Raw genomic sequence first — 14972 nt, 5'->3', positions numbered from 1 at the left:
ATTTAGTACTCTGTGGGCTGTGCTGTATATATTACTCTGTGGGCTGTGCTGTATTTAGTACTCTGTGGGCTGTGCTGTATATATTACTCTGTGGGCTGTGCTGTATATATTACTCTGTGGGCAGTGCTGTATATATTACTCTGTGGGCTGTGCTATATATATTACTCTGTGGGCTGTGCTATATATATATTACTCTGTGGGCTGTGCTGTATATATTACTCTGTGGGCTGTGCTGTATATATTACTCTGTGGGCTGTGCTATATATATTACTCTGTGGGCTGTGCTATATATATATATTACTCTGTGGGCTGTGCTATATATATTACTCTGTGGGCTGTGCTGTATATATTACTCTGTGGGCTGTGCTGTATATATTACTCTGTGGGCAGTGCTGTATATATTACTCTGTGGGCAGTGCTGTATATATTACTCTGTGGGCTGTGCTGTATATATTACTGTGTGGGCTGTGCTGTATATATTACTCTGTGGGCTGTGCTGTATATATTACTCTGTGGGCTGTGCTGTATATATTACTCTGTGGGCTGTGCTGTATATAGTACTGTGTGGTCTGTGCTGTATACTACTGTGTGGTCTGTGCTGTATACTACTGTGTGGGATGTGCTGTATACTACTATGTGGTCTGTGCTGTATACTACTGTGTGGTCTGTGCTGTATACTACTGTGTGGGCTGTGTTATATTATGCAGGCTGTGCTATATACTATGCAGTTTGTGCTATATAATATCCGGGCTTTGCTATATACTATGGGGAGTATATTATATTCTATGGGGGAGGCCATGTTATGTACTATGTGGCTGTGTTATATTCTATTGTGGGGGTATATTATATTCTATGGGGGAGGCTGTGTTATCTACTATGTGGGGCTGCATTATATTCTATGGGGGGGCTACATTATATATTATGGGGAGGTGGGCTGTATTATATTCTATGGGGGTTACATTATACACTTGGGTGGCTGCATTATACTCTGTGGGGTGCCTGCATTATACTCTGGGGTGGCTGCATTATACTATATGTGGGCTGCATTATACTGTATCGAGGACCATGGGGAATACGTTATACTATATGAAGAACTATGGGGTGCAGTATATTATGGGAAGTGTACTACATGGATGACTATGGCGGTGCATTATACTATATGGAGCACTATGAGGAGTGTATTATGCTATATGGAGGACTATGAGGAGTGTATTATACTATGTGGAGGACTGAGCAGTGTATTTTAATATATGGAGGACTATAGGGAGTGTATTATACTATATGGAAGACTGTGGAGCACATTATAATATATGGAGGACTATGGGGTGTATTTTACTAAACAAGTAAAATGCTGCATATTCAGATTGTTTTTGCTGGAACAAAAATCATTGTTCTCAGCAGCACATTGCCAGTGTAAACTGTAGATGTGCTGCTGATAACATGATACTGTGTGGGGATCTGTTAGTGATCTATTAGTGATCGTTCTGTCCCATCATTATTCCTCAGCTGGTGTAAAGAGGCCGGGAAACAAGCGTTGAACAACTTCAGTATTGTCGATCAAACTCATTTAGCGGCCTGAACTCAGTGCACGTAAATTCAACAGAAATGCTTTTGTGTGATGTGCGATATGTTAGCATTTGGGGCCCCATTTTAAACTTTACCTAGGCGCAGGGCCCCACTTTGCCTAAAAACGGCCCTGCCTACAAGTGTACAAAGATATTATACAGTCACCATGTGATAAGTGGGCCTGTGTAACTTCAAATGCCAGGGCTGAATTTTAGTCCCAGTCCGGCCCTGCCTGGTTACCATTGTAAAAGTAAAAAAAAAAAAAAAACACTACATACTCACATTCTGATGTCTGTCACGTCCCCCGCCGGCGTCCACAGGGTTAAAACTGCTTTCGGCAGGAGCGCTGCTAATATGCACGGGCTGCTGCCGAGAGCTTCCCTGCACTGAATGTGTCAGCGCCGGCAGTAACAGCGGTGACGTCACCACTGTGCTCTGCTTTACGGCCGGTGCTGACACAGTCAGTGCAGGGAAGCTCTCGGCAGCAGCGCGTGCATTAGCAGCGCTCTTGCCGAAAGCAGTTTTAACCCTGTGGACACCGGGGGACGTGACAGACAACAGAATGTGAGTATGTACTGTTTTTTTTTTAACTTTTACAATGGTAACCAGGGTAAATATCAGGTTACTAAGCGTGGCCCTGCGCTTAGTAACCCGATATTTACCCTGGTTACAAGTGAACACATCGCTGGATCGGCGTCACACACGCCAATCCAGCGATGACAGCGGGTGAGCAGCGACCAAAAAAAGGTCCTGACCATTCCTATCGACCAACGATCTCCCAGCAGGGGCCTGATCGTTGGTTGCTGTCACACATAACGAGATCGTTAGCAGGATCGTTGCTACGTCACCAAAAGCGTTAACGATATCGTTATGCGTGACTCAGCCACAGGAATCTAGGAATCTAGGTGAAATACACACAAAGCAAACCATCCATAATTAATGTGCAGTGCTGCATCTGGACATTTTAGAGGCATAAATGTCAGTACTGGATTTCAAGTTTTTTTTGTGTTGCTTTTTAATTCTATTGTCACTGTTACGATTTTTGTTGTGTGAACTTTGGTATTGTAATTCCATATGAATGGTTTCATTATAGCTCAGATTGGAAGATAGTAATAAAAAAACAGCTTTTTACTTTTCTCTTTGTGCAAATAATAGTTCAACAATATTTTTAATACCCTTGCTTTATAATTTTCTTCTCAGAGAGAACATTGCAATAGAAATTCCCCAAAACCCTGAATATGTTGATGTAGAGAAATGTAACAGTAAGTATTTAGCGTTTTGTAAATTACATTGCTTGCTCTATGTGGTTTCAATTGATTCATGTGCATGCTACTTTATTGACTTTAATTTTGTTTGTTGGGATAAGAATACGTTTTGCTTTAGATGCCAATGCAGGCATCATTTTTTAACACGTAGTTTACAGGGTTTTTTTTATTTTAGGCTTATAGTTTGAAAATTTGTAACAATAAAAATATTTTTACATCATGTTTAATTTTCTGGCAATCATTTATTGTTACCCTGATGTTACTATCTAATCAGATGACTAGACAGTCTACACCCACACTATGAAAATATATTGATCTAGGGCAAAGGGTGTTCAGTATTAGGCCGGCGTCACACTGGCGTGTTTTACGGACGTATGAGAGGCGCAGAAAATACGGATTGCATACGGTACAATGATTCTCTATGTCCCAGCTCCTATCTGCCGTATTTTACTGATCCATATTATACGGTCTTGTACGGCCGTAGAAAATTGCAGCATGCTGCGTTTGCCAGCGTATTGCGCAAAAAAAAAATCGCCAATGAAAGTCTATGGGGGCGAGAAAATTACGGATTACACACGGCCCATACGTGTGACTTGCGAGAAATACGCAGCGGTGTTCTCTAGAAAAGCCGGCAATTCAGCGCAGTGTACAGTAAAATCACACTGACAGAATAGAATAGGTAGAATAAATGTGTACACATAGAATATATATATATATATAGATATAGATATATAGAGAGAGATTCAAAAAAGAGGCAGCACTCCATTGTTAAAGTGAAGCATGTGGTTGGTTTAATCGACCCACATAGCCGGGCGACGTTTCAGCTCAATCTGAGCCTTTATCAAGCAGTGAGTAACCATACCTGTTACTTATTTATATGTGTTTCAACAAGTGTTACATTGAATCCAATCATATTTTACATTTACTAATTACCCATAAAACATTTACATTATTCATCATATACTGATGTCCAGTGCTTATACATAAAGTGCTTCGTGCTTATGTGACTTCCAACTTCCTACTGCCCCTCAGAGTATACTACCTAATTACCCGCAACCTTACAGACAATTAATCTCTTATTAATGGTTATTACATGTACATACTGCTACTGTTATTGTCCACTCACCCACTCATAGCAGGCCCATGGAGGACGTTGTATCTAAAAGTCGGCGTTCTCCGCTGCTTACTGCGCATGTCTAAAGCGCATCATTATACTGAGAAGTCACACCAGCCAATAGAGCGCTCTGTGTGGCAATTCACGTATGGAGCATGCGCAGTAGCGCTAATCACCGCCATATTGGTAGTGGCTCCCTGACTACTCACAGCGCTTCTTCCCAGCGCCTGCGCAGTGGCATAGTGGCACGCTATATGTCCCATACCACCTGCGCAAGTGCTGTTGTGCATTTTGTATCTATACAGGAGCTACATATAAAAGAGCTTCTGATTTCAATCCTAATACACTCCGCTGTCCGGCCACAAAAAGATTTTATACTTTTTTTTTATTTTTTATATATACATCGCAAACAGACCGGATCCGTCTCCAAATCACATTTATAAGATAAATAATTCCTTTATGTTATTGTTGTTTTACTCATTATTATAAATACGCAAAGCTTTAACGTATCTTGACCCCACGGACGGCCATATCTTCCATACAGCCCCCGTGAGCCAATAGAGTCATTCTGCCCCTCAGTTGTCCCTCCGGACCAAAGCATTGCAGCCATGATATCTATATGATACCAGCATGGTATAATAATGTAAATATGTAATGCTTTAATGTATCTTGACTCCACGGATGACCATATCTCCTATATAGCCCCCGTGAGTCAATAGAGTCATTCTGCCCCTCAGTTGTCCCTCCGGACCAAAGAGTTGCAGCCATGACATCTATATGATACCAGCATAATATGCTTTGAATTTTTTATATAGGAGATAGTAGGGGCATTATATTATACTCAAGGGTGTCCACCAAAAATGTCATACTGTCCCTCAATTGTCCCTCCGGACCAATTAGCCTCTCTCTTCCCACTCCCGTGTAGCGGTGGGATATGGGGTAATGAAGGGTTAATGTCACCTTGCTATTGTAAGGTGACATTAAGCCAGGTTAATAATGGAGAGGCATCAATTATGACACCTATCCATTATTAATCCAATAGTATGAAATGGTTAATAAAACACACACACATTATTAAAAAGTATTTTAATGAAATAAAGACACAGGGTGTTTTAATATTTTATTATACTCTCAAGAAGACCCCTGAAGACACTTGTCATCTGAAATAAAGTTAAACAAACAACAATATTCCATACCTTCCATCGATCAGTCATGTCCCACGCTGTAAATCCATCTGAAGGGGTTAAATCATTTTACACCCAGGAGCTCTGCTAATGCAGCTGTGCTCCTGTCTGTAAAATTTGGTGAATGAATGGAATGCAGGGGAATGTCCTATAGTTACCTCGAGTCGCGGTGATGCGCCCTCTGCTGGATGAACTCATATGAACTAGACAGTGGGAACTTTTCTGAAAAGTTCCCTGGCTCAAGTTCATATGAGTTCATCCAGCAGAGGGCGCATTACTACCCTCACTCTTTTCTCTGAACAATTACATCTTAATCATAATATTGTCACTTAGGGTAGCTTATTTTAGGGGAAGCAGATGATAGCTATCCCATTTGAGGAGTTCTTTTGTGGCAGTTGGTTTTCAGAATATGGTTGTTTGTTTGTAGTGCCCTATTCTTTGGTTTAGGGAACAAAAGATCCAGAAAAGACAGTTTTTGTTCATGAATTTCATAGGTACATTTTAATCCTATTGAGTTGGTGGTCAATAGTGAGGAGTGAACGTGATTGGTGATACTCGGATATCACTTGAGTATCTAGGTGCTATGATGTGCTTGGCATTCGGTGTACATTGTCTGCTAGTTGAATCGAAACAACCCTGAGGATAGGGAAAAGAAAAAAGGGAACAACGCCATGCACGATCTAAGTGCAGTAGAAACTAGGTGTAAATTGCATGCTTATATCATTGCACTCACCTAGTCAAAGGCGAAATTGAAGCATTGAAAGGGGATCCAACAGGAATCCAAGGAGAATGGTCTGCAGCTTGGCACTCCAATGCCCCTTGGAAGAGACGTTGAGGAGGGCCTCATAAAAAAAAGTTCCCATTAGAAAGGAGTGGGTCTCCTATACTTATAATGCCCATGCACTAAGTGTATGGGCTGACAAACATTTACCCCTGGGGGTATACATGAACATACTGTATAACAATTCTTTTTTATGGGCATCTTAAACACCCTTTAAAAAAAATTAAGTGGGTGTTGCATCACAGACCACGGTCACCCTGGTGATAGGGTGGTAGAGGATGAGGATGAGGAGAAGGAGGAGGACAACAGCAAATAGCCAAAATCAGGAAGCATATACCCATGTGTGGATGTGAAGAGGTGCATGGGAATAGACCTCCCTAAAAAAGACACTGGATTTTAGTTTATGTTACGCTGCTATCATTTGATGGTAGTAGTGTAGCATAGGGACCTCTCGTCAAACTCAATTTGACAGGTGGACACGCCCCTATCAAAGTGTATCAAAGTGTGTAACCCCCTCCTCCCCTCCCTGTCAGCCAGCTGTCCTCCCTGTCAGCCAGCTGTCCTCCTTGTCTGGCTGTTTTTGATATAGATTAATATTATTATCACAGTGTTTTAATATTGTTAATACTGTGATTATTATCACAGTAAGTGTTTTTTATATTAGATCTTTCGTTTACTGGTTTGGGATTATTGAGTCTGATACTATATTTGCTAGATTATCCCATCTCGCTGTCTATTCTGAATGAGTCTGTGTACAGGCTGCAGGGCTGCAGTCAGGAAATGTGTGAGTCTCTCACACAAAACAGGTGTGTGTCTGCATGACATACATTCAAGCCAGAGTTTCTGAGTTTAACAAGACATAGTATCACTGATTTTACAAGTGTTCAGAAAGTGGTGATAGAATAATTTTCAACACTGTCAGAGTGTGTGTTAAGAGGTGCTTACCAAATATGTGTTCTGACCAGCAGATAATTAATTAAAATCGCATAAAGCGTGTTAAGTAGACATTACACCAAAATCATGGTGAATCAAAATGTATTAAATTGGTTACTGATACGATTCCAGCAAATTGATAATAAATTGTTATCAAAGTGGCAGCAAAGCATATTAAATAGCTATCGCACCGAAATCATAGTGTATCAAAGTGTATTATTACAATTTATTTGACCACCAGATAATTAATTAAAATCGCATAAAGCGTGTTAAGTAGACATTACACCAAAATCATAGTGAATCAAAATGTGTTAAATTGGTTACTGATACGATTCCAGCAAATTGATAATAAATTGTTATCAAAGTGGCAGCAAAGCATATTAAATAGCTATCGCACCGAAATCATAGTGTATCAAAGTGTATTATTACAACTTATTTGACCACCAGATAATTAATTAAAATCGCATAAAGCGTGTTAAGTAGACATTACACCAAAATCATAGCGAATCAAAATGTATTAAATTGACTACTGATACGCTTCCAACAAATTGATAATAATATCAAAAGTGTACCAATAATATTTATTCTCTTTTATTGACATTTTCATAAACCTATAGTCCCAATAATATTTATTCTCTTTTTATTGACATTTTCATAAACCTATAGACCCAATAATATTTATTTGACCAGCAGGTAATTAATTAAAATCGCATAAAGCGTGTTAAGTAGACATTACACCAAAATCATAGCGAATCAAAATGTATTAAATTGATTACTGATACGCTTCCAACAAATTGATAATAATATCATGGGAGAATGAGGCTGTGTTTCTGTAGTATTATTCTGCAGTGAGCTTGAAGTCTGGTACTATAACTGCTAACAGCTGCCAAGAGTTTCTGTGGTGGTGATTCAAACAACCCACTTGCTAGCAGCTGTTAAAATGTATCAGTACTGGCCACTAACTAGATGTCAGGGGTGTGTGTGTTAAGAGTTGTTTACCAAATATGTGAAACTTCTTACAAAATAGAGAACTTTTCAGATAAAAGTAATAACGTTTATACAAACTTCTTACAAAATAAATATCAATGCTGTATCGTACAAAATAAATAGCACGATGATTACACATCATTACACTTCTTATAATGTGCTAAGGAACCTCTTTTTATTGACATTTCATAAACCTATAGTCCCAATAATGTTTGTTTGGCCAGCAGATAATTAATTAAAATCGCATAAAGCGTATTAAATAGATATCATGCCAAAATCATAGTGTATCAAAGTGTATTATTACAACTATTATTACATAGGCCCCTTTATTTATAGTCCCAATAATATTTATTTGACCAGCAGATAATTAATTAAAAGCGCATAAAGTGTGTTAAATAGACATCATACGGATACCGTAGTGAATCAAAATGTATTAACAGCGCCAGAGCCACGTATATTATTCCATCTTTCTTTAATTCAACATTATTTTATCACATATTAATTTCACAGCTGTCTGTGCCGTCTATTTGCACACAACCATTTGAATCCATGTTTTGCTGACCTTAATCATGTTGTATAACAGATGTGTTTCTCCTGGTTTTTCTAGCGCAGCTCGCTGAGCGTTACCGCTGTACTCATTTCTCTTTGCTGCTTCTGAATGTACACTATTCTCGACCATGGACCGTTTTCCTTTTAAAAATAAGAATATTATTGAATATAATGTTTTACATATGTTGGAGTATTTTATTTTCCTGGTGTTACTTTAATAATAATAATAATAATAATAATAATAATAAACATACACCGCAAAATTGTGTCAATATTGGGGCTACTATGAAATTTTCCATAAAAATCTTCTCGGTTATCCCAAGACACGTAAGAAACAAATGCATGACTTTTAGCAGCGCCAGAGCCACGTATATTATTCCATCTTTCTTTAATTCAACATTATTTTATCACATATTAATTTCACAGCTGTCTGTGCCGTCTATTTGCACACAACCATTTGAATCCATGTTTTGCTGACCTTAATCATTTTGTATAACAGATGTGTTTCTCCTGATTTTTCTAGCGCAGCTCGCTGAACGTTACCGCTGTACTCATTTCTCTCTGCTGCTTCTGAATGTACACTATTCTCACCCACGGACAGTTTTCCCTTAAAAAATATGAATATTATTGAATATAATGTTTTGCACATGTTGCAGTATTTTATTTTTATTAATAGTTACTTTTAACTATTCTTTTAGAGTGTCTAGTAGATTTATATTCTTTGCCTGATATATTTCTACACAAAGCTTCAAAACTATTTTGTAATTTATAATGTATCACAGTAGTTTCATATGAAGTTACATCTTAGGCTCTGTTCAGACTATTGTAATATCTGTAGCTTAAAATAGAGCCAAATAACTACTTACAAATCCGGACATACAGCATTGATTTTAATGTGGTCTAAGGGGGTTCTATCAAGGTCTCCACATAATAGTTATGGAAAGAATAATGCTACAGAATTGGTCGCTCCAGTTATAAAACAAAAATGATGAAAATTATCCATGATGATAATGTGAAAAAGGCTTATGCAGTGGGTTTATGGATCTCTACAATAAACAACATGTGTAGAAATTTGGTTCTAGAACTTGCTGGATTAGTGAATATAATAACATTTGTCATATTTTATAACATGCAGCTAATATTTATTGCTTCTACTACACGGCAATTGTCACATTCAGTTATTTTTATTTATTTATTTATTAATTTATTTATTTTTTTTCTTTCCTTGGAATTTGTTAGTCATTACAATTATTTTTGCTCCCAAGATAGGTTTTTAGAGTCACCAAGTTACATAAATGTGCAGGCTCCTGAATATTACAATTACTAAACATTCAAAGTTTGTTTCTCCACTTTTTGCAGATAATAAATCTTAATTTCTTTATAATTTGACTTTTAGTTATAGTTTGTTTCAGTTCTTTGCCGTTCTATGTATACCGTAAATTTTGCCTCCTTTCACTGAATAATATAAGACAAATTATTTTTATTCAAAAACATCTAACTTACGTATACTTTTAAAGCTTTGTTACATTTCTAGCCACTCTACACCAGGTTGTGTAACATAAATACATGTGGTCTTGTAGTGTTTTAATATAGTGCACCAAACATGATATGGTTTTTGGTTTCTCTGAACTGTCGCAAACAAAACATATAAGGTAGTACGGCACAAGATGTGAGCGTACCCGCAGCTCACTGAGCATTACCACGCTACTCACTTCTCTTTGCAGCTTCTGAATGTACACTACTCTCACCCATGGAGAGTTCTCCTTTAAAATATGAATATTATTGAATATAATGTTTTACATATGTCGCAGTATTTTATTTTCCTGGTGTTACTTTTGTTCATGTATTACTGGTCTCTGCTGCAGTTGTGATTCGTACCTTTCTATATAAATATGGGTAAATGAATTGTCCATTATAGATTTTGAATCCGTGTTTGTAGACCATAAACATTTTGTATAACAGATGTGTTTCTCCTGATTTTTTTTTTTTTCTTGGTTAAGGGATCACAGATGTTTTAATAAACTTTGAATAAATAACTGTGCATACATAAGAAACCTTGCAATATATCTTTATAGAAATAATACTTCTGCACTCATGGCCACTTCTCCTCCGCCTTTGCCTCCTGAACTCATCATTCACTGTGAAACAATGCAAAAATCCATCTTTGGGCTGTTGGAGGCAGCAACATTTTGCCATTAAAAGTTTATGGCTCTGTAAAGAAAGATGAGAATTGTCGAACGGATAGAACACACGCACAACAAACACACAGAACACATGCACAACAAACACACATAACATACAGAGCACACACAACACATACAACACACACAACAAACATACACACACAACATACAGAACACACACAACACATACAACACACAACAAACATACACACACAACATACAGAACACACACAACACATGCAACACACACAACAAACATACACACAACATACAGAGCACATACAACACACACACACACGCAACATACAGAACACACACAACACATGCAACACACACAACAAACATACACACGCAACATACAGAACACACACAACACATGCAACACACACAACAAACATACACACACAACATACAGAACACACACACAACACATGCAACACACAACAAACATACACACAACATACAGAACACATACAACACACACACACACACAACATACAGCCCAAAGATGGATTTTTGCATTGTTTCACAGTGAATGATGAGTTCAGGAGGCAAAGGCGGAGGAGAAGTGGCCATGAGTGCAGAAGTATTATTTCTATAAAGATATATTGCAAGGTTTCTTATGTATGCACAGTTATTTATTCAAAGTTTATTAAAACATCTGTGATCCCTTAACCAAGAAAAAAAAAAAAAAAAAAAAATCAGGAGAAACACATCTGTTATACAAAATGTTTATGGTCTACAAACACGGATTCAAAATCTATAATGGACAATTCATTTACCCATATTTATATAGAAAGGTACGAATCACAACTGCAGCAGAGACCAGTAATACATGAACAAAAGTAACACCAGGAAAATAAAATACTGCGACATAAGTAAAACATTATATTCAATAATATTCATATTTTAAAGGAGAACTCTCCATGGGTGAGAGTAGTGTACATTCAGAAGCTGCAAAGAGAAGTGAGTAGCGTGGTAATGCTCAGTGAGCTGCGGGTACGCTCACATCTTGTGCCGTACTACCTTATATGTTTTGTTTGCGACAGTTCAGAGAAACCAAAAACCATATCATGTTTGGTGCACTATATTAAAACACTACAAGACCACATGTATTTATGTTACACAACCTGGTGTAGAGTGGCTAGAAATGTAACAAAGCTTTAAAAGTATACGTAAGTTAGATGTTTTTGAATAAAAATAATTTGTCTTATATTATTCAGTGAAAGGAGGCAAAATTTACGGTATACATAGAACGGCAAAGAACTGAAACAAACTATAACTAAAAGTCAAATTATAAAGAAATTAAGATTTATTATCTGCAAAAAGTGGAGAAACAAACTTTGAATGTTTTGTAATTGTAATATTCAGGAGCCTGCACATTTATGTAACTTGGTGACTCTAAAAACCTATCTTGGGAGCAAAAATAATTGTAATGACTAACAAATTCCAAGGAAAGAAAAAAAAATAAAAAATAAATAAATAAATAAAAATAACTGAATGTGACAATTGCCGTGTAGTAGAAGCAATAAATATTAGCTGCATGTTATAAAATATGACAAACGTTATTATATTCACTAACCCAGCAAGTTCTAGAACCAAATTTCTACACATGTTGTTTATTGTAGAGATCCATAAACCCACTGCATAAGCCTTTTTCACATTATCATCATGGATAATTTTCATCATTTTTGTTTTATAACTGGAGCGACCAATTCTGTAGCATTATTCTTTCCATAACTATTATGTGGAGACCTTGATAGAACCCCCTTAGACCACATTAAAATCAATGCTGTATGTCCGGATTTGTAAGTAGTTATTTGGCTCTATTTTAAGCTACAGATATTACAATAGTCTGAACAGAGCCTAAGATGTAACTTCATATGAAACTACTGTGATACATTATAAATTACAAAATAGTTTTGAAGCTTTGTGTAGAAATATATCAGGCAAAGAATATAAATCTACTAGACACTCTAAAAGAATAGTTAAAAGTAACTATTAATAAAAATAAAATACTGCAACATGTGCAAAACATTATATTCAATAATATTCATATTTTTTAAGGGAAAACTGTCCGTGGGTGAGAATAGTGTACATTCAGAAGCAGCAGAGAGAAATGAGTACAGCGGTAACGTTCAGCGAGCTGCGCTAGAAAAATCAGGAGAAACACATCTGTTATACAAAATGATTAAGGTCAGCAAAACATGGATTCAAATGGTTGTGTGCAAATAGACGGCACAGACAGCTGTGGAATTAATATGTGATAAAATAATGTTGAATTAAAGAAAGATGGAATAATATATGTGGCTCTGGCGCTGCTAAAAGTCATGCATTTGTTTCTTACGTGTCTTGGGATAACCGAGAAGATTTTTATGGAAAATTTCATAGTAGCCCCAATATTGACACAATTTTGCGGTGTATGTTTATTATTATTATTATTATTATTATTATTATTAAAGTAACACCAGGAAAATAAAATACTGCAACATATGTAAAACATTATATTCAATAATATTCTTATTTTTAAAAGGAAAACGGTCCATGGTCGAGAATAGTGTACATTCAGAAGCAGCAAAGAGAAATGAGTACAGCGGTAACGCTCAGCGAGCTGCGCTAGAAAAACCAGGAGAAACACATCTGTTATACAACATGAATAAGGTCAGCAAAACATGGATTCAAATGGTTGTGTGCAAATAGACGGCACAGACAGCTGTGAAATTAATATGTGATAAAATAATGTTGAATTAAAGAAAGATGGAATAATATATGTGGCTCTGGCGCTGCTAAAAGTCATGCATTTGTTTCTTACGTGTCTTGGGATAACCGAGAAGATTTTTATGGAAAATTTCATAGTAGCCCCAATATTGACACAATTTTGCGGTGTATGATTATTATTATTATTATTATTAAAGTAACACCAGGAAAATAAAATACTGCAACATATGTAAAACATTATATTCAATAATATTCTTATTTTTAAAAGGAAAACGGTCCATGGTCGAGAATAGTGTACATTCAGAAGCAGCAAAGAGAAATGAGTACAGCGGTAACGCTCAGCGAGCTGCGCTAGAAAAACCAGGAGAAACACATCTGTTATACAACATGATTAAGGTCAGCAAAACATGGATTCAAATGGTTGTGTGCAAATAGACGGCACAGACAGCTGTGAAATTAATATGTGATAAAATAATGTTGAATTAAAGAAAGATGGAATAATATACGTGGCTCTGGCGCTGCTAATACATTTTGATTCACTACGGTATCCGTATGATGTCTATTTAACACACTTTATGCGCTTTTAATTAATTATCTGCTGGTCAAATAAATATTATTGGGACTATAAATAAAGGGGCCTATGTAATAATAGTTGTAATAATACACTTTGATACACTATGATTTTGGCATGATATCTATTTAATACGCTTTATGCGATTTTAATTAATTATCTGCTGGCCAAATAAACATTATTGGGACTATAGGTTTATGAAATGTCAATAAAAAGAGGTTCCTTAGCACATTATAAGAAGTGTAATGATGTGTAATCATCGTGCTATTTATTTTGTACGATACAGCATTGATATTTATTTTGTAAGAAGTTTGTATAAACGTTACTTTTATCTGAAAAGTTCTCTATTTTGTAAGAAGTTTCACATATTTGGTAAACAACTCTTAACACACACACCCCTGACATCTAGTTAGTGGCCAGTACTGATACATTTTAACAGCTGCTAGCAAGTGGGTTGTTTGAATCACCACCACAGAAACTCTTGGCAGCTGTTAGCAGTTATAGTACCAGACTTCAAGCTCACTGCAGAATAATACTACAGAAACACAGCCTCATTCTCCCATGATATTATTATCAATTTGTTGGAAGCGTATCAGTAATCAATTTAATACATTTTGATTCGCTATGATTTTGGTGTAATGTCTACTTAACACGCTTTATGCGATTTTAATTAATTACCTGCTGGTCAAATAAATATTATTGGGTCTATAGGTTTATGAAAATGTCAATAAAAAGAGAATAAATATTATTGGGACTATAGGTTTATGAAAATGTCAATAAAAGAGAATAAATATTATTGGTACACTTTTGATATTATTATCAATTTGTTGGAAGCGTATCAGTAGTCAATTTAATACATTTTGATTCGCTATGATTTTGGTGTAATGTCTACTTAACACGCTTTATGCGATTTTAATTAATTATCTGGTGGTCAAATAAGTTGTAATAATACACTTTGATACACTATGATTTCGGTGCGATAGCTATTTAATATGCTTTGCTGCCACTTTGATAACAATTTATTATCAATTTGCTGGAATCGTATCAGTAACCAATTTAATACATTTTGATTCACTATGATTTTGGTATAATGTCTACTTAACACGCTTTATGCGATTTTA

General features: G+C 36.3%; 1 protein-coding gene across 1 annotated transcript in view; it reads left to right on the top strand.

Annotated features, from left to right (window-relative positions):
* Positions 1 to 2749: 2749 nt before the first annotated feature.
* LOC143769135 (NXPE family member 2-like) overlaps positions 2750 to 14972 on the top strand; it is a 160924-nt gene continuing 148701 nt past the window's right edge. The window contains exon 1 of the mRNA XM_077257716.1: positions 2750 to 2828. The gene's annotated coding sequence lies outside the window, so the exon portion shown is untranslated. The remainder of the gene's footprint in view (positions 2829 to 14972) is intronic.

Source organism: Ranitomeya variabilis, chromosome 4 (genome assembly GCF_051348905.1).
Source record: "Ranitomeya variabilis isolate aRanVar5 chromosome 4, aRanVar5.hap1, whole genome shotgun sequence".
Taxonomy (NCBI): domain Eukaryota; kingdom Metazoa; phylum Chordata; class Amphibia; order Anura; family Dendrobatidae; genus Ranitomeya; species Ranitomeya variabilis.
The sequence above is the reverse complement of the archived record's forward strand: the minus strand, read 5'-3'. Positions and strand labels throughout refer to the sequence as shown.